This window comes from Bicyclus anynana, chromosome 25 (assembly GCF_947172395.1).
Source record: "Bicyclus anynana chromosome 25, ilBicAnyn1.1, whole genome shotgun sequence".
NCBI lineage: Eukaryota > Metazoa > Arthropoda > Insecta > Lepidoptera > Nymphalidae > Bicyclus > Bicyclus anynana.
This window is the reverse complement of record NC_069107.1, coordinates 3766998-3792860: the sequence shown is the minus strand read 5'-3', so window position 1 is coordinate 3792860 and position 25863 is coordinate 3766998. Positions and strand designations below refer to the sequence as shown.

Sequence of the window (25863 nt, the reverse complement as noted above, 5' to 3'; positions counted from 1 at the left end):
AAGCCCTATTAAATAAATTAATAACCAATAATAAACAAATATCATTAATGTTTTTTTTCTCATCATTATGCCACTAAATGAAATTTCAACTGTTCAAAATATCAAAATTACGCGATTCGCCAAACTGATTAAAAAAAAAAATTTAAGAAAAAATTTTTTTTTAACAAATTTCAAAAATTTATATTTTTGAAAAAACAAAAAACACAGTTCCAAAAATTTCAGGATCTTTTAAGATTGGTACAAGGTAGTACACAAAAAAATTTGAGCCAAAAATTTATTGTCGACGGTCAATTTTGACAATTTTCAAAAATTAAAAATTTCACAAATTGGAGATTTTTCAAAATTTTTTTTTGGATTTTTTTTTTTTTTAATAGCCCCAAGTATCCCCTTTGAAGTTTACCATAAGCGATTTTTTTAATTGCAATAGTTTTCGAGATTTTTAAAACATAAATTTAAAAAATATGGAAAAAAGTGAAATTTTGGATTTTGCATAACTTTTGAAAAAAAAATTTTAAATTTTTTTTCTTCGGCAGAACTTCGTTATAGGATAAAAGAAAACTTCTGACCAAAATTTATCCAAATCGAAAGGGGTCGAGTCCAACTATTGGTCGATTTGACGTGGAATGACCCACATCATAAATGTATTGTTAACTCATTGAATATAGCGATTGTAAAAACTACAAGTAATTAGTTAAACATTGAAATAAACATTTAAAATGTGCACTTATTTTTAAATAAAGCAACTGTAGATGATGCTATATTTTAAACAAATCTTAATGTTTTATAAACTGAACGATCAGTCTGCATACTCGATGTATTATTATGGAAATGATTTTTCTTTCGTTATCAAAACCAATCAAAAATTTTTCTCCATCATCAAATATGAATGATCTGTAAAATGCAAATCTTAAAAAAATAAATGCAGTATAGCGATTTTGCTAAAAACTGTTTTGAAATTAAGAGGTTGTAATAAAGTCTATTTGATAAAAGCGCGTTAATATTTTGTGTCCTTGTAACGTATATACTTTATGTATTGTTGAACTCTTACTATATAATAATTTATTATCAAATATTACCCAGTTACCCAGGAAAACGTACAATTTATGTGAGATATAGAAACTTTTAAGAGTTTTAAGAAAATAATATTTGTTTAAACCTTCATTACCGCAAACGAAACCACCAGTACAAGCTAGAGTCGTGTAATTGTAAGCCGTTAAATTATATTAAAAGGCAAAAAAAAAAACAAAAATAAACTCGTAATTCAAGAAGAAAGCAGAACAACAAAAGCACCAACGTGATGTAATTAAACGATAACAGCCTCAAAGCCTTTTTTGAGATCAAACGATTTAAATGAGATTTGTGGAATATTTTTAGAACATCGTCTCAAATGGCATTGAATTATTTATTTTGGCTTTTAAGGCCTTTTATTTATTGGTGAAAAATATGCGAGTGGGTCAATGATTATGTATATTTTTAAATAAATATTTTTGTATCTTAATCAAATCCAGTATTGGTACATTGTAGAATATTGTATTTATGAATTTGAAATCAAGAGTAGGTATTATTAAATCGGATAATTAATCAAAGATAATAATGGTATCCGTCATGTTTGGGTATTACCGGTTCTTTTATCATTATCTTGATTCCGGAAAGCATACGATACATTGCATTCTTAACCATTTGCCGTGGAATTCGAATCATGTGACACAAGTAGGTAATCGCAATTAAGAGGTCACAGCTTCAAATTCACATAGTCAACATGTAACTCATCATCATCATCATTATCAACCCATATTCGGCTCACTGCTGGCCCACCACACTGGTCCAATGAGAACCTTCACCTTGTTTTTCCTTAACCGTTTGAGACACGTGATATTTAATTTCTTAAAATGTATCTGCTTTTTCTAAAATGCGCGTAAAAAGCTGTCTTTCCACAAACAAAACATATTATGTAATTTGTTACCAAATAGAAAGTATTTGGAGGTAAATATCAATAAGCCGAAACGACGAAATCAACCTACGAACGAGATTAAATAAAACTTGTACCAAAAAATAAATGTTAAATTGAAGTAAATCTCTACAACAATAATGCCGGAAGATATCACAGTAATTGACTTTTCATTAATTTCAATAATGTGTTTCATTAATTTTAATAATGAGAATAGATGATACGGTTAGTACTGAGGTAGATAAATTACTCTTAATGACAACTATAGTAGGATAATTGACTGTGACATAAAAAATCAGATGAGGTATTATAGAGCTAGCATGCGTATCTAGTAAACAATAGATAAGTAGTAAATAAGTTGTTTGTGTATATAATGTTTAATTGCTAGTCATTAGACGAATAAATAAATGTACATAACTACTCAAGATTTTTAAACGCTCTTTAAACTGAAAATATAGCCTTAATCAAATAGACTAGACGTATGACATTGTATCCAATAACAGAAAACATCGATTTACTATACTAGTATTGTATTGTAGCTACTAATAAACGTCCTAAGTGCAGCAGAAGGTAAAATTTAGCAACCAGGCGACATATAAGGAAAGAAGGACGAAGCTAAAGAAAACATGGTGACAAAATATAGTGACGCATCAATCACCAAATCTGATCAAAGGCTATGTTAAAGTCGAAGTGTCTCATGGTGTTGTAATAACAACAAAAATGTTTTGATTAATAACAACAATCGTTGTATGTAGAAGAGTATTTTCACACAAGATAAAATTCACTTGATAGATAACGCGTGAGAAAATGGATGAATTCAATAGGTGTGATAAACGTGAATAAAGCATTCATTCTCATGAATTTATCACGCGTGTTGTCGTCATATATGTCACAAATGAAGTCCATGAAATAATACTCGACTTTTTGTACGTGCAGTAACAATAACATAAAAGCTTCTGCGGAATTCAAAACTTCTCATAACCATATATGTCTCGTGATAAATGATTCAATCCGACTCAAGAGCGCGAAATTTTTTTCCATTGTTCTCGGTAAACAGAGTCTGAGATTAACACAATGGCTGATTAAAATGAATCCCATATTCTATTACAACTTGAATTTCACCTTCGACGATGCCTACTATATTACGAAATTGGTAGTTTCGAATCCCACATACATTTTGGACATATGAATCATTTTGATGTACAAGTCGGAATAGGAAACATCTAGGAAGATAATGCAAACAGTACAGCACAAAAACTGAATATTGTAATTTGCGGCCAATAAGAAAAATCATAAATGCAAACCGATAAAAACAGTCAACAAGCGTGACGAACTCCGTTGAAAATCATTCGAGATTCTCCAATTAGATTTTAGCACTGGAACACTTATGACCTTGGACAGTCCAAGTATTTAATTAGCACGGAACATTAGTTTTTGCACTATACACTCCAGCACTTGGTTTAATTTTGGTGACGTATGAAATTCGCAAATTGTTTGTCGACTTCGCGAACACAATCGAATATGCAACGCGTGCGACCACACCGGACGCCCGTGAGCGACTGGCTTGACGCATGCGTTTTTCAGCGTTGTGTCGCTTTATGGAAACTGGAAAGCATGCGCCGGCGCACAATATAATATTGGCGTCAAAACAAAATCCAGCGCTGTTTTCGCTTAAATGTACAAAAAAGAAATGCTTTCTACGTCTGTTTTCTTTTCATCGATGTCAACGTTAACCACAAGTTATTACGAAGGAAAAGTCGACCTATATGGGTTGTCAGGTTGCATGTGATTTTTGTTATTGGCAATAACAAAATTGAACAGGATATTAAAGCGGGCGTGGGCATCCTTGTCTCGTCCACCATCTGCTTTTTCCCGTTTCGCTGTTAATCTGTGAAGCCTTACACAAACCATCTGGTGTACAGTACCTACACGTTTGTTTCAATGCGTCACTTTGCGCAAACAACCCGAAACACCTGTTGCTTGGCAACAATAGGAATTACTCAAGGTGATTTACATCTGAAGGTCAATGCCATGATGGCAACAATAAGTGCCGACGCTTATTATCCGCAATAATAGTTTTAAGCGGACAAAAGTAATGATAAATGATGACAGAGTAAAATGACTTAAAGGAAGTAACAGAGAGGTTAAGTATTACTTGTATCAGTAGTCTGAGATCATATATTCATAACGTAAGTCACAAGTGCAAGTCAAACATCCACAGATGGTTCCGTACAAGCAGAAGTAATAGTATAAGAAAAAAATACTTGTTTAATTTTATAGTCCTAGCTTAAAGGAAAGTACTCTAAATATTTTGATTCCCTTGAGAGGTTTAAAATGCGATCGTAAGTTTTTTACATAAACTCAGAAGTTTGATTTTTCATACCTTCAAGGGACTGTTGACCTGAGTATATTACGGTTTTAATTTCAATTTCTCCACGCGTTCCTGAGATAAAGGGTATTGATAAACAAACAGACAAACAGATGGTCAACAAAGTGCATTACATCCTATAAGGGTTCCAAAAACAGAAGATCTTGACGGCCTCCGTAACGCAGTGGTTTGCCCGGTGGATTTACAAGATGGAGGTCCTGGGTTCGATTCCCAGCTGGGCTGATTGTGGTTTTCTTAATTGGTCCAGGTCAGGCTTCGGCCGTGGCTAGTTACCACCCTACCGGGAAAGATGTACCGCTGAACGATTTAGCATTCCCGTACGATTTCGTGTAGAAACCGAAAGGGGTGTGGATTTTATCCTCCTAAGAAGTCAGCTTCCATCTTTGATTGCATCATCACTTACCATCAGCTGAGATTGTAGTCAAGGGCTAACTTGTAAAGATTTATTCTTTACACATTAAAGATATTCCACGCGATAAAGTTCACAGATTGAAACTGCAGTTTTGAAATTAATTACACGAGTAAAGAAAAGAACTAAATAACACATAACGCGTTGGCCAACAATAAAAACAAAAGCATTGACAAACCTGCTACAATCCACAAAGCATCCATAAGATCAAGTGAACGTGCGCAGACGCAAGGTCGTCAAAACCGGTCCTCGGTTGGCCAAACTTCAGGGCAGCTCTAGCGAGCAATACCCGATTGGTCAACAGCATATCCGCGAAAATACACTTTAAAGGTGCTGATAGACTTGAGCATTCACTTGTAACAGAATAATAGCATTCGCCTTTTTTACATTTGTCGAACTGACCGCCTGTCGAGCATAGAGTCAAATATTGCCGCGAACATCTTGACAACAATCTACCGCGGAACGATGACAGAAGCTTAGCTAGGCAAAAAGCTCCAAGCAAATTTTTGACGCCTCCGTGGCGCAAGGATCTTTTTAATTAGTCCAGGTCTGGCTGGTGGGAGGCTTCGGTCGTGGCTAGTAACAACCCTACCGGCAAAGACGTACCGCCAAGCGATTTAGCGTTCCGGTACCATGCCTTGTAGAAACCGAAAGGGGGTGTGGATTTTCATCATCATCATCCTTCTCCTAACAAGTTAGCCCGCTTCCATCTTAGACTGCATCATCACTTACCATCAGGTGAGATTGTGTCAAGGGCTAACTTGTAAAAATTAAAAAAAAAATCTGCTCGCCTGAACGCTCGATAGAATGCTCGCTAAAATGTTCTCATATTTTTCTGTGATGTAACATTCGAACGATAGTTCGATAAAATTATTACAAGTGAATGCTCTAGTCTATCAGCACCTTAACGACTTATGTGAGGACATAAAACCTTCAACTTGCCATTTTGATGTCACGGTAGTTGTCCAAATTAATCAGCGAACGGATAGGTCTTTAATCCTTTTTTTCTTAAACCTACGCCTTTACATTTTATTATCGGATTCATTGCCAATTTGTATATGGTTTAAAGTATACTGTTTGCAGAAATAAAATAAAATAAGTGTTAAGTGTGAATCTGACTAGTCAATTTCACACAATTTTTAAAAGATGCTTTACATTAAAGCGATAACGAAATCTCAGCCAAGAAACATTTAGAAGAATCACTAAAATTAACTATTAAAAATTGTGTGAAATTGACTAGTGAGATTCACACTTAACACTTATTTTATTTTATTTCTGCAAACAGTATACTGTACATGAGCTGAAAACCACAAATATTTACACATGTTTATAAATAAGACGTCACATACTTAGGCATCCGTTAAACACAGAAATATCTTAATAAAGATCTTCAAAAGATGCCACACACCGAAGCGATAATACAAGTCTTAGCCAAGAAAAATTAAGAGGTCCTACTAAATATATTAAAAATATTTTAAGGATCGCACAACGCAACAATAGTGTACAGTAAACTCAGACCAATTATTGTATAGGACCTGCCTCGCTAGACGTTACTTTTCTGTCAAAGTGTATGATCAACGATCTAATGCGATTATAAAAACTGTCTCTATAGAATCGATGTTAAATAGTTGTAATCGTGTTCGTCGGTTAAAGAGCTCCGAAAAACACCTTTTTGTGTAATTGAATTGTGAAAAAAACGGACAGAAACTTCTAGTTTAGTATAAGATGTATACAAAATCTAAGCTCGTTTTCCTCAGAAAATGACAGTCAATTTTGTTCGTGACTATGAGTGCGATACAGGTCCTTCTATAATTGGTCTGAGACAGTAAATGGGCAAAAAACCCACAAACATGCCCATAATTTCGACCAGATATATAAATATACTTATCATCTGTAATATCTTATCGCACTGAAATCTACCGATGAGATGCTTAACAACGTTCTGTTATAACTGGTGATTGAGTCACAGACAGACACTGAGTTCTCAAAAGCACTTTTGATATAGTTAAGCCTTCAATAAAGCCTACTTGAAATAGTCATTCAATGGATGATAGACAGTACAGTTCGTCAGAAAATATAGAGGAAAACCTATATAAAAAAAATTAAAAAAACAAACATTGACACACTCGCAGAAGACCTCAATGTTTTCCTTGACAAATTTAATTACATTAATTAAGCATTAAAAGGGGATCACAAGGCCAACGACAACGCAAGTTGCGGTTGACCCACTGCTACGGTAACCCGCACCGATAGCCGTTTGAATTCTCCGAATAGCATAGATTAGCATCCGATCATGATAATTAAGTCGTTACTATGATCCGAAGCTAGGCGCGTTTATGCTAATGTGTTTAGGCTAAATTTTATACATACTAATATGAGATCTCTCTCATACTCCGCAACCGAAAGTATATAAGCGTCTAGCGTAAAAAAAAACCAACTTTGGCTTGACAAATTAGTTCGTAACATTCCCGATGGTTCGCGCGGGCCGGGATGTGGGTAGCGATATCCCCGCGCACGACTTCATACCCGCGCAGTCCTTCCTTCTGTTCCGCGCGCACGACTTCACACCCACGCAGTCCTTTCTCCCCGTCGTCCGCATATCATGGGAGTGTCATCAACAAACTTGCCAAGCTATAGAAATAATTAGAAAGGCCCTATACGAAGTACTAAATAATAGCGATACTAGCAGAAATTAGCTTCACTCATATTTACTATATACATTTGACAATATAATAATATGAGTAACAGGTAGATATATTTTCTATTCTTCACGAAAAATCGACAACCCAAAGGGACACACGCCACCCAGACCCGACAAATAACTCCTAAGATATACTACTCGTACTAAGCCAGAACGTTTTAAGATATGAGTTCAATGGTAAAGTCAATTCTAAAAAATTCTTCTTTCCCTCTGGACAACGATTTTATACTAATAGATATGTTACATGCCCACAAAATCACAGCAAAAAGTGATCCAAATTTAGCTACTCCACTGAGCGCACACAATACATAATTTTGTGTGCACTTACATTATTTATTACAGTATATACATATATAGTTTTTACACTTCCTGGATACACATCTCGATATTGTAGACAATATTCAGGTATTATTTATTTAAATACCAACCGGCTACCATTGTTAGCCTCAGTTTCGACGCGCTAGTGACATAAAATCTTTGCCTCTGGAACATTAAGCACCTGTCTATAGTATGCGCATTATCATCTGAGTCGTCCGGTCATAAAAGTCAAAAAAGATAGGAATGTGCAGCGCGCCTACCTGCGCACCCTAATTATCGATAAACGGCTACCTGCGCACGTGCTAATGATGAGTCAATAATGATTTGGACGATTCTGATTGGTCGGTTTCTAATGTAATTGCATTGCGTATTTTTTTGCTATAAATGTGTTTACTGCAATTAAATAAATACATTCATGTGTTACTCGTTGCGCACTATGGATACTAATATATAATAAATTTGGCAGAAGACGAAGATTCTGATGATGAAGACTCAGATGAAGATTAATTTTATTTAGTTAATAATTATATAATATGAAATATGTATTATATTAAATCAAATATTGTTAATTTTTTTAATTTTGTGAACAAGATACGATAATAAACTTTACTTATCGATAATATGTCTTTCATTGTTACACCCTTCACTAGACGGCTCCATAAGACCCATAAGTGCAAGCGAGATAGATATAGAGAAATGATTTATGGCCCTAAGACTCAGTTGTTAATGCTATTAGTATAGTGTCATGACCTTCTAAAAAACTTCCGTTTTTGTTCATTGTTGAATATACTGAATCCATTGTCTTCAAATAGCGCATTACAACAATAGCTAAACATGCATAAAACGCAACAGATCATAAAAGCTTTTACGTAAAAGCCTAACTAGGAATACCTCTCCTTCCTAGATGTCTTAATAGTCACATAACCAAGAAAGCAATGATTTCAGAATCTAACCTCATTAGAGCAATCATATTTAAAATTAGATTAAATTTGAATTAGTATTTGAATAAAATGCAAATGTTATTTATTATATAATGTTGTATATTACCTTACGCTTAGATATTTTCCGTTACGAAGACGATGGTTGGGTTTGTTGACATGGTTACAGAGAAAAGCAATAATAGCTAACTTAAATAAGTTAGGTTTGCAACACTTATGTCATCATTAACAACCCACACTCACTGTTGACTACGAGTTTCCTCTCAGAATGTGAAGGAATAGGCCTTAGTGAACAGCGCGGGCCCAATACAGATTGGAAGACTTCACACACGCAGAGAATTAAGAAAGTTCTCTGGTATGCAGGTTTCACACAGTTTTTCTTCACGAAGTTTTTCCGGAATCGCAGGCAGAGGACCACTACTGGGCTAGCACAGCTTAACAGTTATGATAACTTACGAGCACGCAGCACGTCGGTACGATATGGATAAAATTCGAAGCGCAAACGAAACGCCGAATTATGACTTTTACGTGAGTGAAAAGCACGGAGCGATGGACGCGCGACGCAAATTTTATGACGTGAGCGCCAAAACCATTTTTACCTAATTGCAAGTAAATTAAACAACATAACGAAAAACAAAATTGCCATGTTCAAGATATATACCTAATTTTCTATACAAAACAAAAATTTAAGAAAATAAGTTTGCTTTTCCTGAGATTGAAAGCAAAATGTTAGCAAAACATGTGTTTTTCAAAAAAATAAACTATCGAGAAAAGTTTTACAAATTTTGTATTTTGTATAGTCATAACGAAGCTAACACTTTGAAATATCATTTACCCAAATATCAGGCTTCCAACTTTTCCAGAATCTGAGATCCAGAACTAAACAGAACAGAATTACATATTGCACACTCTTAAATAAGTAACGTTTGCAATACTTTTGTAGAAACCGAAAGAGGTGTGGATTTTCATCCTCCTCCTAACGAGTTAGATCGCTTTCATCATCGATTGCATCATCACTTACCATCAGGTGAGATTGTAGTCAAGGGCTAACTTGTAAAGAATAAAAAAAATACTTATATCACAACTTATACTACTATATTGGACAACGGATCATTTGCAACAGTAGGTAATAGCTTTAACTGGGTGAACGTGTTACGCGCACTTTATCTATATATCTTTCATAAAATTATCCAAGGTGGTCGCAACCGTCCCTTTCTAATTCAATACAAACCAGATCAATGAGAAAGAGACAATTGACAAAGACTTGAAAGCACTCAAAGGTGCCAGAGAAATAAGGTGAATCGATGCCAACTAAGTAGCCGATGGACGTGCTCGGAAATCTGATTGATGGAACCATCAAACAGTATATTGATGAATCGGAGCAACGCGGTGCTATAAATAAAGTTGTAGCTTTCCTTGTTAAAGCCCACGTGGATCTAATAACTTAAGTTACTCAGAAACTGTCAATATAGTAAGTTATTTGAACACAAAGACTTTTCTTATAAAACTGCGCTATATTGCTCTCCACAATAAAAAGGTATTAAGAAAGCTCCCAGGACAATGGACATAAGCTTACGAGCTGCGCGTTGTTATATCAGTCATGATTGACTCAAATGAGATAGCAGTTAAGCGGCTTAAATTTCTGTTTGTCGCCGATAGCTTATTGGTTGCTTGCGTAACTGTACTAGCCAATGGGGTGAAGTTCCACGGCACTCAAGCTTAAGTGTCTATTTGTCGCCGATAGCTTATTGGTTGCTTGTGTAACTGTACTAGGTAAAGTTGCCACGGCATTCAAATAGTCCATATACACTGATAGCATACATGCAGTTATCATTGTTTTATTTAATTGTCATGGTAGGTACTATTTTATGGCATTCTGTTTACAGTTTTAAAAATTTCGTTTAAATTCATCTTGTAGTTTCGGAGTGATATATTTAAAAAAAATGCTTGTTTACTAATGCTACTTACTAACTCTCTTGTGTTTTTGTAGTCATCAGTATGCTATCTTTGACGTATGTTAGTTGACATGCCATTTGCCATTGCTGCCATTGGGCCAGCGTGGTGGACTATTGGCCTAACCCCTCTTATACTGAGAGGAGACCCGGGCTCAGTAGTGAGCCAAATATGGGTTGACAATGACGATGATGATGATGAAAGACCAAATTAGTGAATAGGCCAACTGGTCAACAATCAACACTTAAGGTTTATAGATTGACATTTCAGCTCAAAGGTTGTTTAACTTTGAACACGTGACGCAAGGACAAGTTGACAAGCGATGAGGTTACACCATCAAGTGACCGGCAGGTTCCATACCTGCGAGTACTGCGTTACATAACGGCGAAGGTATTGAGAGTGACATATTTGTGCAATAAAAACGCACTTGCTCAAGACATTACGAACCGGTGTAAGGTGCTCTGTTTCAATTATCTTAGATTTCATGTCCGCGTTTTGGCAATCGATTATATTGGTAAGAATGAGTATTTTCAACAGACTCAGAAGTGATTACCAAAAATAAGAAAACTAATGTCGAACAAAGGTCACAACATTTGTCAGGACAACTTAATTAACAAATTAAACTGTAACCAAAATAAGTCCCTAGAATAGCAGAGAATGACCTTAAGTGAAGTCACGCACTTGTGAAAGTTGTGTGTAGGGTTTAAGGGTACCTTTGACTGTTAACAAACACTCCCTTTTTCCACTCCAGTAACTCTCGCCGCCTATCCCAAGTAACCTATAAAGAATTACACAACAAGAGATGTGGACGGCTCGAACGCCGCGAGCACACTGAAACCGTTGCAACGCGGCAATAACAGTGTTTTTTATAAACAATTTTTTTAATGTGATCAATAATCCCTTATCCTCCAAAGCGAAAGCTTGGATTAGGAATGGGTACGACAAAAGTAGAAAGACTGGAAAACATACGTGTGTTGAATTTTAGACCCTTATCAAAAGGTTTGACAATTGCAACCTCATGATTAGGAAATCATTGTTTTTTTTACTTAACGAAAACTTAATCACCTGGCACGACATATCTATTAGGGTGATAGCCATGCCTGAAGTCTGGAACCAGATCAAACCTAAACTAACTTAAAGTAACTACTTATATAAATTACCAAATTGAATAGACATGGTTTTGAAAAAATCGAGGACATCCTGGGTATGAAGCACTACATAATTAGCACCGCCTTTAATTATCTTATGTTTCTCAAGATGGTTGTATTAAAAACAAATTAATACTTATAGCTAGTAGGTATGCTTAAAGTACGTGTATTAAGTTTGGATATGGCTCATAGTCGTATATCACCGTTTCTACACTACACGCGTTTCTAGCACGAAAATACGTGACAAAAACACCAATTTTATTTAAGATACTAGTACCAATTAATTAAGAAATTGCATCACAAAAGACGAACAATTTAGGTAGGTAATAACTCTCAACGCTGTACCTCATCCACATAATCTTCATCGTGTATTCTATTATCCACTATGCCTCATGCCTCAAACCCCATTAGAGCTTTGCGTGTATTTTATAACATAAAAGAGTCTCCATCCACAATGTGCACATCATTTCACAAGCGGCTCTCGACGGTGCCTCTAAGTCCTCAGATTTGCATGTTCAGTCAGGGTTTTCAAAACATCGCCGAGAGGTTTATGTAATCTTGAATATATTACAGTGAACGCTGAACCGGTATTCCTTTAGGGTACATGTAGACATACCGACTTAGATCTGATCACTGACTTATCGCAAACAGACTAAAAGCTAAGTTACACGAGGAGAGTTTATCGAACGCAAGCGATAGTTTATTTTTAGATAACAATCTTAATATGTTATAGTTATATGATTGGCTATCACTATTACATTTGTTCTCTTTTTGCCTAGTTTTATATTGTTAATCGCATTCAACAAAATCTACTTATGTAACTAAACCTTTAGCGCAACCGACGCATTGTGAGAGTCAAAACTATTGTCGTCATAATCACTATTATTGTTTGTCTCGATTTTAGATTTATTAGAAGTTAACTCAGGTAGCGCATGTTCTTGTAAATCACATAATAAGATTTATTTTTTATTAAGACGGGATTTTTAATAAAAGGTATAGGACAAGTATTTTGCTTGCCCCTAATACTTATCCAAAAATGTCTAACAACTCTCTACAAACGCGATAGCTATTTCATGACCCTATTAGTTCGACATATTAATTCTTGTTTGTCACATTTCAGTTATAATATCAGTAATTTCACCGATTTCATTTATAACAAGAGTTGGCACGTCTATCGCGGTTCTTTAGGACTTATGGATTTGAACAATTTCATCAAGTCGTCAATTTCCTGGTTTTACTAAACAAACGTGTTTGGTGATTGACAGACGAAAATTATCTGTAGTATTACACTTTATGTAAATATAATATACTAGCGGACACCCGCGACTTCGTCCGCGTAAATTTCGATGTCAACTTTACCACTACACCTACCCTACCCTACCGCTACCCTACCACTACCCCAACCCTACCCTACCCAACCCCTACCCCCACCCTACCCCTACCCTACCCCTACCTTACCTACACCCTACCCCCATCCTACCCTTACCCTCCCCGTACCCCTATCCCACCCGTACCCCTATCTCACGACTATCCTACCCCTACCCTACCACTTCCCTATCCTACCCGTACCTCTACCCTACCACTACCCTACCTCTACCACTACCTTACCACTACCCTAAACCCGGCCCTAAACCTACCCTACCCCTACACTACCCCTACGCTTCCCTACCCGTACCCTACACTACCCTGTAACTTCTCTATCTTACTCTTACCCTTAGCAAAATCGGTCCAGTCCTTCGAGAGTGGTGGTATGACCAAAAGAAATAGAGACTTCTATGCTAATAATATAAAGAGGTAAAGTTCGTGTGGTTGTAGGAGGTAATCTCTGGATCTACTGGACCGATTTGGAAAATTGTTTTACCAATAGAAAGCTACGTTATTTGCGAGTGTTATAGGCTATGTTTGATCCCCATATTCACACGGGAACGGGAACTACGTAAATTAAAGCGCCGGGCGTCATGTAGCGGAATTTCTGCGTCTTTTAGAAATTTTGTAATATCTCCGAAACTATTTAAGTAATTAACATACTGTAAAGGGCAAATCTTATCTCCATAATATCCTTGTGATTATTAAATAGTTTATTTTAATAAGGATTAAAGTTTAGTTGTATAAATAATGACGTAAACCTAAGTATATAAAATTAATAATTTTTAAAACACAAAAGGTACTATATCTGCTAATATATAGAAGATAGATATATGGTGTCGCGGACTTTTTTGTAGAACTTTTAAAGATACATAAAGTCTCAATACATTAATTTCGATTTTACACAACAGTTAAGGCAGCGCATGCGAATAAGTCTGTTTAAGAGGATTTTCAGTCCGACCTGTATGACAAAAACTGTGATAACTCGGCTAATATATGTGATACCAATATAAAATATAGCCTATAGCACTCCCCGATAATGTAGCATTCTACTGGTGAAAGAATTTTTAAAATCGGACCAGTAGTTTCGAAGATTACCCCATTTAAAAAATGTGACAAACTTACAAACTTACAAACTTTACCTCTTTATAATGTTAGTATAGAGTATAGATATAGAAGTATAGATGTAACAGAATACTTGAAGATCTAGTTTTATAAAATACATATTTCTAAAACTAACTAGCGGACGCCCACGACTTTGTCCACATAATATAACAAACTGTTATAATATGTTATGACCTCTGCCTCCGATACCCTCCGGGGTGTGGGTTAGAATCCGGTCCGTGGCATGCACCTCCCAACTTTTCAGTTGCCTGCATTTTAAGAAATTAAATATCACGGTGTCTGAAGGAAAACATCGTACGGAAACTTGCATACCAGAGAATTTACATAATTCTCTGCGTGTGTGAAGTCTGCCAATCCGCATTGGCTCAGTGTGGTGGACTATTGGCCTAACCCCTCTCATTCAGAGAGGAGACTCGAGCTCGGCAGTAAGCCGAATATGGGTTGATATTATATGTTACATCTATATATATAAAAATGAATTGCTTTTTGTTAGTCTCGCTAAAACTCGAGAACGGCTGAACAGATTTATCTTATCTTGGTCTTGAAATGTTCGTGGAGGTATAGGGAAGGTTTAAAAGGTGAGATAAATTAGGAAAATTGTCGGGAAAACCATAAAAAACAACCCTTCTCTATTTCCCATACAAGCGTTTAAGAGTCAAGGGGTAGGGTAGAGGTAGGGTACGGGTAGGGTAGGGATAGGGAAGATAAGTCAAAGCGAAGCTTGACCGGTTCTGCTAGTATGTAATATTTATGTTAAATAGTTCTTGTAATTCATTGAATTACAATTTAAAATTTCCCTTAAAAATAGCCAAACAAAATTTCCCATAAAAACCTAGTACGTAAGGTATAAGTATTTTATTTATTTTGCTAGCAGTATCTTTTAATGTTTCTAACTTAAAAGAACAAAGATTTTAATATTTTCTACCTTGAAAGATTGAACTTACAAAGTTACGAAGTTAAGTTAAACATCAAGTTTATCATGGTTCAAGTTAGTATTATGAAAAATTCATCCCCTGAGAGGGTTTTGTAGTGGAACGTTGAAAAATATGGAAAAACGAATTTTATTTTTGGCAAGACGCAGGTGTCCGCTTGTATAGTATCTATTATTTATACTGATATTATAGAGAGATGTCTTGCTTGTGGTTTTTGTTATAGTATAATCTCTGGATTTACTGAAACGATTAAAAAACTCTTTTACCACTTTTTTATCACTATATTTTCATCCCTACTAATATTATAAATGCGAAAGTAACTCTGTCTGTTTGTCTGCTTTCCCGCTTAAACCTATCAATCGATTTTGATGAAATTTAGCACAGACAATCTTTAGACACAAGGACATAGGCTACCTTTTATTGCGAAAAAAAGGATGAAATAGAGGTTGAAATTTTGTACGGGATTTCTTAATTTTAAAAGATAAAACCATGAAACTTTATATTTAAGCACTTGACAAGACATAATTAAACATTTGTTCTAGCGTTTTTGAAATTTCGACCTGTGAGGGGATGAAATAAGGGTTAAAAGTTTATATCGATTTTCACGCGAACGAAGTCGCGGGCGTCCGCTAGTAGGCTATATTTTATTTTCACCGAAACGGGAATTACTCGGCTAGTAACAAAATAAAGTAGTATCTAATAAATGCAGGCAGGCATTTTGCGAATGTTTACTGTGATCAATAGTTCAATAGTAGCAATAGTAGATCAATAGTAGGAATAGTTGATATATTTCGGCGAGAAACCGACAACGCCACACGGACTAGACAAAACCCCCTTGTTCAACACCAAAGTCAAGAGATATTGACTCCACAATATTCAATTATTAGGCACATTACAATTATTCACTACAAAATAAATCAGTGAAACACTTACCCCTTATAAGGACATTTGCATTCTTCGATTGCGCAGACATAAGTGTACCGAGATCTGGTCGAATGCATTGCACACGCGTTCGTCGTTCCACTTAACTAAATACCATTGCCAACACCATACAGTACACACTTGCAAATGAGAACAACAGTCCAGAACCACTGACCACCAGTAGCACTATCAAATAAAAAAAAAAATCATTTGTTTCAAGTAGACTCAGTTTTCACTATGTCTACTATTAATAATTAAATACCTATATACATACAGATTGTACCATAATCTTAATATATAAATGCTAAAGGTCATTCATCACAAAATCTCGAAAACCACTTGACGTACAATGCTGAAATTAGGCAGGGAGGTAGTTTATAGTTAGTAGATATCCACCAATAACGGACTTTGCGATAGCGCTGGATTGGGGTCCGCTAGTCAAATGGATTAAAGCAAGTGGGATCGAATCAAATTAGTTTTAGATTAATAATTAGGTGATTTATCCATTAATTTCGGGACATTTTGTATATATAATATATTTACTAATAATAATTAATTAATTGGTGCGCATTGGTTTTGCTGCACTCGTAAATGCCGACCCTAAAACTTTATATACATATTTGAAAACAAAGCTTCGGAAACGTACTTAATACAAATTTTACCTAATATTTGAAAAACTGTTCTAAAAAAAATACTTGAGTTTCCGTATCCATTTTTATAAAATACAAACTGTTAAATTTAATTAATAGCGGATATAATAATAATATTTAATTAGTTTAAAAACACAATAAAATATTTGTATCGCACAAAATTCATTTATCGAACCAATCACTGCCAAAACGATTTATTTTCAAATAACGTCATGTAAAATACATCGAATATTTGTATTTTTTAACAAAATACCTAAATTTATTTAGAAAACGAATACCGCAACAGAACCGCAACTAAAACGTTGCATTACGTAAACTGGCAATAATTGCGTTGTCCAGTAACACGAGCCGATGTACCGTGTGCATACAGCTAATTGTTTGAGCACGACTTTCGCACACGAAAACGCGATGTCAAAACATTCAATTTATTATACAACCTTCAGAGATTGCGGAATACAAGTCGAATTTAATATTATACAGGTCCTCCTGAAGTAATTGTACTTAAATTTTAATGTAGAGTTAAGAGTACATAGGCACAGTAAAAAGCATTTTAACTGTGACATTGACTGTCCTTGCGTTAGGACGATACCTACTTTAGGTATTATCAGATAGATGATGATGAAGCATAGGCTTTTCTTTCTTTAACTTACCATGTTGCGATTATAGCTTGTGCAAATTCGTTCGTAACACTCCCGATGGTCCGCACAGGCCGGGAGGGGGGTAGCGATGCTCCGCGCGCTCGACTTCATACCCCCCCCCCCCCCTCATATCATGGGAGTGTCATCAATGAATTTGCCAAGCCTTAATATGTTATACACTCAGGCGATGCCGTGAGTTCACGTTTCGTAGTTTTGTTCGCATTCACGTCGAAAATGGTTGATTTTGGTACTGCTATAAGCTGTACCATACAACAACTACGATAATCTTTGTATATGACGATGTACGACTTCGTCCGCATAGAATTTAGTTTTTACAACTCCCGTGGGAACCATGGATCTATTCGGGATGTGGTCTATGGATTGATCCAGACTAAAATCTATTTCCATTCCAATTTTCAGCCAAATCACTTCAGTAGCCGCAGAACAAAGGAGGAACAAACATATACTTACTGACAAACTAACACACAAACTGTCACCTTTATTATATTTATTTATTTAGAAAGGAAAACTTACAGCTAAATACAAAGATAATAAAAGTAACACATAGAAAACAGATTATAGCCAATTACAAGTTTCCGCAAATAAATTTTACATATTAGATAGCAAGCTCGCAAGGAAAACATACTCCAATAAAACGTAATCCAATATAAAATAATAGAGATAAATTAATAAAAAGTCGAAAGAGAAAACAAAAACAACAAAACTAAATTGATAAGTAAACAAGCTAGCTTAACATAAACAAGTTAAAGTATTGTGTGGCCAGTGATTTACGGGCAGTGGTAGCCGATATTAGTGTGATAAGAAATAAAATAAAGATGAAAAATATACATTCCGCGTAGTATCACTCACTTAGTTTACCTCAAGTTCATTATTTTATGAAGTCTAATATTCAGTGAGAAACACAAACTCAAAGCGACATTGTTAAACGCGTCGCACTTATTACATATTCATGCGACACAGTCGTCGTCGCATACGGGAGCGCGGTGTGAAGCGCGCCTTACATCTATAACTTGTCTGGTCGTATTAAATTAGGGGCGTATCTGCCGGCACAGACGCCCCATTTTCTCGTAATTGCACATGACTGTGTATTGTTGTGAATATGGGGCGATTATTAGTTGCGACTATTTAGGACATTTGCACATGGGATGAATCTATACTAATATTATAAAGCGGAAGAGTTTGTTTGTTTGTGTGATTGAACGCGCTAATCTCAGAAACTACTGGTCCGATTTGAAAAATTCTTTCAGTGTTCGATAGTCCATTTATCGAGGAAGGCTATTTACTATAGGCTACATTATATTTTCAAAAAAATTAGGGATCCTTCCTGAAATTCCAACAATGTAACCCAAGGTGTACAAAGGTTTTGTTTACATGGCGTGCGCTGCAAAAACTATTCATAAAAGAATAAAATAATGTAGTACAACTTCGCAGAACACATCATTTTCTACAAAAAATGTCGTGACAGCATAATCTATCTTCTATATTTTAGCAGATAGGCTTATAGGCTATATTTTATCCCCGTATTCCGACGGGAACGGGAACCACGCGGGTAAAACCGCGCGGCGTCAGCTAGTGTAATAATATGCAAACTGCTATCGATACAAAAAGTAAAAGTAGAAAAACAGTCATGATACAGACAACAATCGCTGAAAGTCCACAGAGTGGCAAGAAGTGTCTATGAAAATTTCTCCCTCATTATTATGAAAAATTTTCAAATTGTGGAGGTTCCTATCATAAGGGTAACCTGGAACAGATTGTCTCTAAGTGAGCCAGTCGACTTTGCTTATTATTTAGTTTTAATATGTTAATAATAAATACTTTAAGTACAATAAAGTGGCTTAAACAAATAAATAATCTCTGTAGAAGTAAGTACGGTGACGGCCAGTTTTCACGGCTAATCTACTAAATCGATTTTGAGGAAATTTTGAATTTTGATGAACAAGTGTTCTAAATAATAAGCAATTTATGATCATGGAGAAGAACATAAGCTAATTTACGCCGTAAAAATTCTCCCGGAGACTACATTTTTGTTGATCTTTGTTGAATTTAACAAAGATGTAGTCGCCTACTAGGTACAAATATATTAAAAAACGAAAGGCAGTCTTATTGGTGTTTAACGACTCTAGAGTCCGCCACTGACGATCCAATAAAGCTCACATGCCTGCAGCACTAACGGCTTGACATCCGATAATACTGATCGTGTGTTTTATATTAATACTAGCGGACGCCCGCGACTTCGTCCACGTGGAATTTAGTTTTTCACAAATCCCACGGGATCCATGGATTTTTCCGGGATGAAAAGTAGCCTATGTGTTAATCCATCACACCACACAAACTTTCGCCTTTATAATATTAGTGAGATACCCGTGCGAAGCCGAAGCGGGCCGCTATGTTTTTATATACAACGTTCACAGTTTTTCTGTAGTGTATTTAGCCGGGGCGGGTCGCTTGTTATACATATAAACCTTCCTCTTCAATCACTCTATCTATTAAAAGAAACCACATCAAAATCGATTTTTTAAAGATTTAAGCATACATAGGGATATAGAGATATAGGGACAGAGAAAGGGACTTTGTTTTATACTATGTATTGATAAGAATCGTCTGTGACTAACTTGGTAGGCAATTTTAAAATATACCTACATGTGCCTACACAGATAAACGTAGCCAAGGGAAGTCGCACTTACACGCTAGTTCAAAACATAAACTACAACGCGCTAAGGAGCGAGGACCACTTAGCATTTCGCTAATGAGTTTTTTCATCTGCTCCTCGGAATTCACTGCCAGTGTTTTTTACACTTTGCACTTGACAAAGGACCGTTTCAGGACAATTGTCTTTGTGCACACTCTTTTGATGCTCTTCTTTAATTAATTTTATCACTCGGCCGTTTATAATCCACGTTCCGAATGTCTCTTTGATATTCTAAACTCGCCGGACACCGGTGTTTAATTTACAAGGGTTTTATTTTTTTATTTTATACACTGTCATTATACTATGTGGGCTGTAGCATGGTGCAGGTGACAGTTGCCTTATGGCGTTCATAATACGTACTATTATAGTGAATCGCGGCAAACTTGAGAGTGAAACGAACTGTCACCCGCACCATGCTATAGCGCACGAGCTGCAGTTCGATGGTTTAAGGCCCTCAAATTCGATAGGTTGTCACCATTCTGATCAAAGCTTGTGCCTAGGTGATTGGAGGGGAATGTGTTTTTTTAAATAGAATAGACGCCTTCCAGAATAAATTCTATAAGGCGTCGAACTATACGTCATAAAACAGTGGAAAATATCGGTAAGCCTATATAAATAATAATAAATGCACCAATTCGTTATCAACCCATATTCGGCTCACTGCTCAGCTCGAGTCTCCTCTCAGAATGAGAGGGGTTAGGATAATAGTCCACAACGCTGGCCCAATGCTGATTGGCAAACTTCACGATGTTTTCCGTCACTTTTTGAGACACGTGATATTTAATTTCTTAAAATGCACATAACTGAAAGGTTGGAGGTGCATACCCCGGACCGGATTCGAACCCACACCCGGAATCGGAGGCAAAGGTCATATCCACTGGGCTGTCACGGCAAATGCACCAATTAACATATTGTTATTATTTTATAAAGTATTATTTTAAATAATAATAAAATTTAAAAACTAGCACAAAATACATGTCCTTATAAGTTCTATGTAACCCACTGATATCGTCACTTCAAAAACTTGCACTTAAAATTCAATACGTAGAAAAGTTACACACAAAGTTGTTACTCGGATAACTAAGAAGTTACTATTTGGTATGTAAGTTAACTAATGTCCAAGTTAGTTCGACCCACAGCACTAAAACAAACTTCTTTTAATTGTAGGAGTAAGTTTTTAGTCGTGGTGAACACATGGGCGTCGAAAAGAGGTGTCTATAATCAAGGCAGGTGTAATCAACATAAACATTTTCCACATTTTTAACCGACTTCCAAAAAGGAGGAGGTTCTACGTTCGGCTGTATGTATGTTTTTTTTTTTTTTTTTTTTTTTTTTTTTTTATGTATGTCCAGCGATAATTCCGTTATTTGTGGACCGATTTTGAAAATTCTTTTTTTGTTTTAAAGGGTTTGATTCCAGGGTGGTCCCATTTTTTTCATGTCAGGATCTGATGATGGCATCCTGGAGAAATCGAGGGGAACTTTCGAAAATCGTAGAGACGGCTAGTACGTTTGTTAGTGTTTCCATAAGGTATTTTAAACCACTACAATTTTATGAAGGTCTGGAGTTGGTCTGATGATGGGGCCGGTACACAGACGATGGAACTGGTCAACGATTTACAGCAGGTACCTTTTGTTTGGGCTTGATTTAGTTGTATTGATGAGAACTTTCCACCTATATGGTTGTGACTGTATTAAGGGTCTGATGATGAAGACGAAGGACAGTGAAGAGAACTCCTGGACGGTTCACAGTAGCTACCTTGTGTTTGGACTTGATAAATTTGTATTGATGAGAACTTTCCACCTAGATGGGTTGTGACTATATTAGGGGTCTGGTGATGAAGACGAAGGATAGTTAAGGGAACTTATCGACGGTTCACAGTAGCTACCTTGTGTTTTGACTTGATAATTTTGTATTGATGAGAACTTTCCACCCATATGGATTGTGACTGCATAGGGGGTCTGGTGATGAAGACGGAGGAGAGTCACCATTCAAGTTTTTCTGAATATTCATACCTATTACGTGTGGATAAAGGGGGAGTGAAATTTTGTATATGAGTTAAGGTAGTATTTTTAAAATTGGCATTGTAGGACTAAGATATTTATCATAAGAAAATAACGTTTCAACTAATTGCTCCTTAATTTTTGTTCACACTTAGTTAGGTGTGCTAACACTAAAAATTAAAAAATAAAAATTTTAATAAAAAAAATTCAACCGACTTCCAACTCAAAAATTAACCTAAACTAAAAAGCAAAAAATAACATCTTACCTATGTGCTACCTTCTGATCAGTTTGAAGGCGGTGCCAAGCCAGTGATGTTTTAATTAAAGCCGTTTAAATTACACAATTTTTGTGGTTCTTTCTGAAACGGCTTTAATTAAAACATGACACTGGATTGGCACCGCCTTCAAACTGATCAGAAGGTAGCACATAGGTAAGATGTTATTTTTTGCTTTTTAGTTTAGGTTAATTTTTGAGTTGGAAGTCGGTTGAATTTTTTTTATTAAAATTTTTAACTAAGTATAAACAGCCTAGTTTCTACAAGGAAGTTGCGTTACTCCTGACAGATATAGTCTTATGATTACGGTGCAGGTGTTCTAAATATACGGTTAAATAGATAAAAACACTGTTTGTTTGTTTTAACGCAAAACTCCTTAACGCATCCGCACGGCAGTTTATATTCGGATTAGCTAACTCGTGAACAGTAAGCCTACATAAGGCATAAAGTTATGTTAAAAAAGGTTACGTACACCTGAAATTTAAAGGTCTGTCTAAATATCATTGATATATATTTTGTATACTAAATATAATAAGGAAATATATTGAAATTTGATCAGAAGCAATAGAAACAAGTTTACCTACAGGCCATACTTAATATTACAGATATTTATTTACCTACCATTACTTTTTATTTAATGACAAGTTAGCCATATGTTCAGTGTCGTAACGTGCCCTGTATCAAAATTAATTAAAGGGTAAAAATTTCTTACAAAAAATAACCAAAAATGCGTGATTAAAATAAATATGTGCTTACATAGTTATTAAGTATACATATATAAGATGTTTCAATTTTTTGAGCGCACGCTTACACACCCAAAAAAAGAGATAGCTTTTTTGTGGACTTTTGTCACTTTGTTCTAAAGTGAAATTTTATAGGCAGGTCTACGGCTGATACGACGGTAGCTACGACCCTGTATATTCTGTTATCTTACATCAGGCCTTGACCAAGTGGCACGTCGACTCCCTTTCGCTTCAGTTTCGAAGCGACAAAACAAAACGTATGGGAATGACAGATCCGATCGACAAATTGATCACGTGATCTGTCGATAGTAAATGTTAGCGTTTGTAGAAAGAGAACCGCCGTACCACACGATTTTAGTGACGATGGTAGCGAACTCACTCGGAAGACGTTCAAGTTTACTTTGCCCACACCACTGGCGGTTTAGACGCGGCATCATACAGAAATGTTATGTTAACACTAACAGTCTGGTTTATTACGGCTCTAAAATTAGATACTCTTTATCTCTCATTTATTTATTAGTTCTTTTTTTAAAATTTTAAACAATGTCAATATAAGTATAAAATACAAAACACTATTAAAAATTTATAAAAAAAATCCACCCTCCCGCTGCGGGACATTTGCCCAAGCACCGGTGGTCAGGGCTCCAGAGTGAGGAACTTCCTCACAATATGCGCCGTCTCAAGAATCACTGCCTTTTGTATCCGACTCTATACTTATTATTTAGTTTAATTTTATCGTTTGTAAGCGGGAAAATTGTAAGAGCTAAAGAAACTTCACCTTAAACACAAAAATAAAAATAATATAAATAAACTAACGAAGCACGTGAGTTTTACCGAAGCTTTCAGTGTTGTTCTCTGCACGGCGCGATGTTTACGAGAAATGTAAACAACTCGCTCACGATATCGCGGGCGGATTCAATGAACCCACGTGTATTAAAAAAGTTGGTACGAAAAATAAGCGAAACAGCTCTCTTGGATCAAAACAAAACTTCACCGACTGTTCATACGATACATTAACTTTTGTGTTACAATTCAGTTATGGCTGACAGATACTTTACGTGGTACGGAATCAATTCTAGTAAAGGACATACATACATATTATGTATACAAAAAACGAGAAGGTTATTTTCTATGTATGTTTTTTTTTATGTATGTTCACCGGTTACTCGAACACGCCTGAACCGATTTGAAAAATTCTTTTTTCGTTGAGAGGGTATTTTTTTACTGTTTTCAAGAGGGGCTAAATAAGCGCCAAGAGCTGGCGCTTATTTAGCCCCTCAAAGGATAAGCGTTACTATCTACAGGGGTAGGTAATAGCGCCAGCTTATTGGGTTCCTAGCCCATGGGTGAACATTAAGATGGTGTATATTTATTATAAATATTTTATTTATTCTAAATTTATTTATTTAAAAATTATTAAAATTCTCGTTACAGTTTTAGCTTACTGTTGTTTTATTTTCATGATTTACAAGCGGACCCGGTCAAGCTTCCTTCACTTACGTGCACTTCTTCCCTATCCCTATTCATATTCCTACCCTACCCTTACCTTACCCTACCCGTACCCTACCTGTAACCTACCCATACCTTAAGTTTTTTATACCATAAACAACATTAACCTCATTTGTTCAAAGCTCTACAATCTACATGTCTTAGTTATTTACTAACAATAAATAATCAGGCCTATGTTGTTAAGTAATTCCAATAAATTATTACATAACATGTTTCTGGATGTAACAAAAAGCGACAAAACAATCTAAATGACTGATTACATTTGCAAATATATCAAAAAAGAGAAGAAGCAAGTTAATATTATAATATATTTTTGAAGGGAGATAATTGTTACATAAATAATTCATTAAATAATTTCACAAGAAGAAAATTGTTTATTAAAGCATCTCACAGATGTGCCAACAGGAGAAAAATGTAATAAAGTCGGAATCTAGGTCGAGTGGGAGCCAACTTACAGTTATACAAAAATCTGGTAATATGTTCTATTCAGAGCCTTGTTTATGTACACTGAAATAACACTGCCATATGTTGGGGTTAAGATTCGTGAAAACATTGGGTTCTGCTGCCATTATACTCCATAACTGTAACACAAGATTAATTGTCATTGTAAATTGATAATTAAAGAAAAAAAACTACTGACTTATTTGCTTTCTGACAGATATTTTTTTCCCAGTACGTAGATTTAAAAGAGAACAAACGATGGTAAAATGATATAATAAAATATCAGCTTAAGCAGCTTCTGTAATCCTCATTCATCATTATCAGGCGATAGACGCCCACTGCTGGACATAGGCCTCTTGCATGGACTTCAAGAGATAAAATGTACTATAGGCACTTTATCACTGACTTTCATAAATATCATAAATCATTAAAGCGATGTCAAAGTAATACTTTAGTAACTAAAAACAAATGATCGACGCTCTATAAAACGCCTACGCTACGATAGACTAACTTAGATTGAAAAAAATAAACACAAACAAAAAAAGCGGTTAAAGTATCCGCTGCCAACTTATTTAAAACTTCCAAGTTGGCACGTCTATTAGTTATCCCCAGTGGAGAATATCTTTGATAAAAATAAGTAGGCACTTATTCGAGAGGGGTTGTACTCATCAAAAACATTCCCCGGGTAGTAGTTTCTTTGACCTCAAACAAGCGAGATGGGCCCACGCGAAATGTGGGCGGAGA

At 35.7% G+C, this 25863-nt stretch overlaps 1 protein-coding gene across 7 annotated transcripts in view; it reads right to left on the bottom strand.

Annotated features, from left to right (window-relative positions):
- The window catches only part of LOC112046543 (IQ motif and SEC7 domain-containing protein 2), a 243297-nt gene that overhangs the window by 93684 nt on the left and 123750 nt on the right, over positions 1-25863 (bottom strand). For 2 of the 7 annotated variants that reach the window (XM_052889353.1, XM_052889354.1), the window contains exon 1: positions 3341-3520. The exons of 4 other annotated variants lie outside the window; for them this stretch is intronic. The gene's annotated coding sequence lies outside the window, so the exon portion shown is untranslated. Of the gene's footprint in view, positions 1-3252; positions 3521-25863 lie in introns of those variants that run through there. One more of the 7 variants, XM_052889352.1, reaches the window with a different exon arrangement.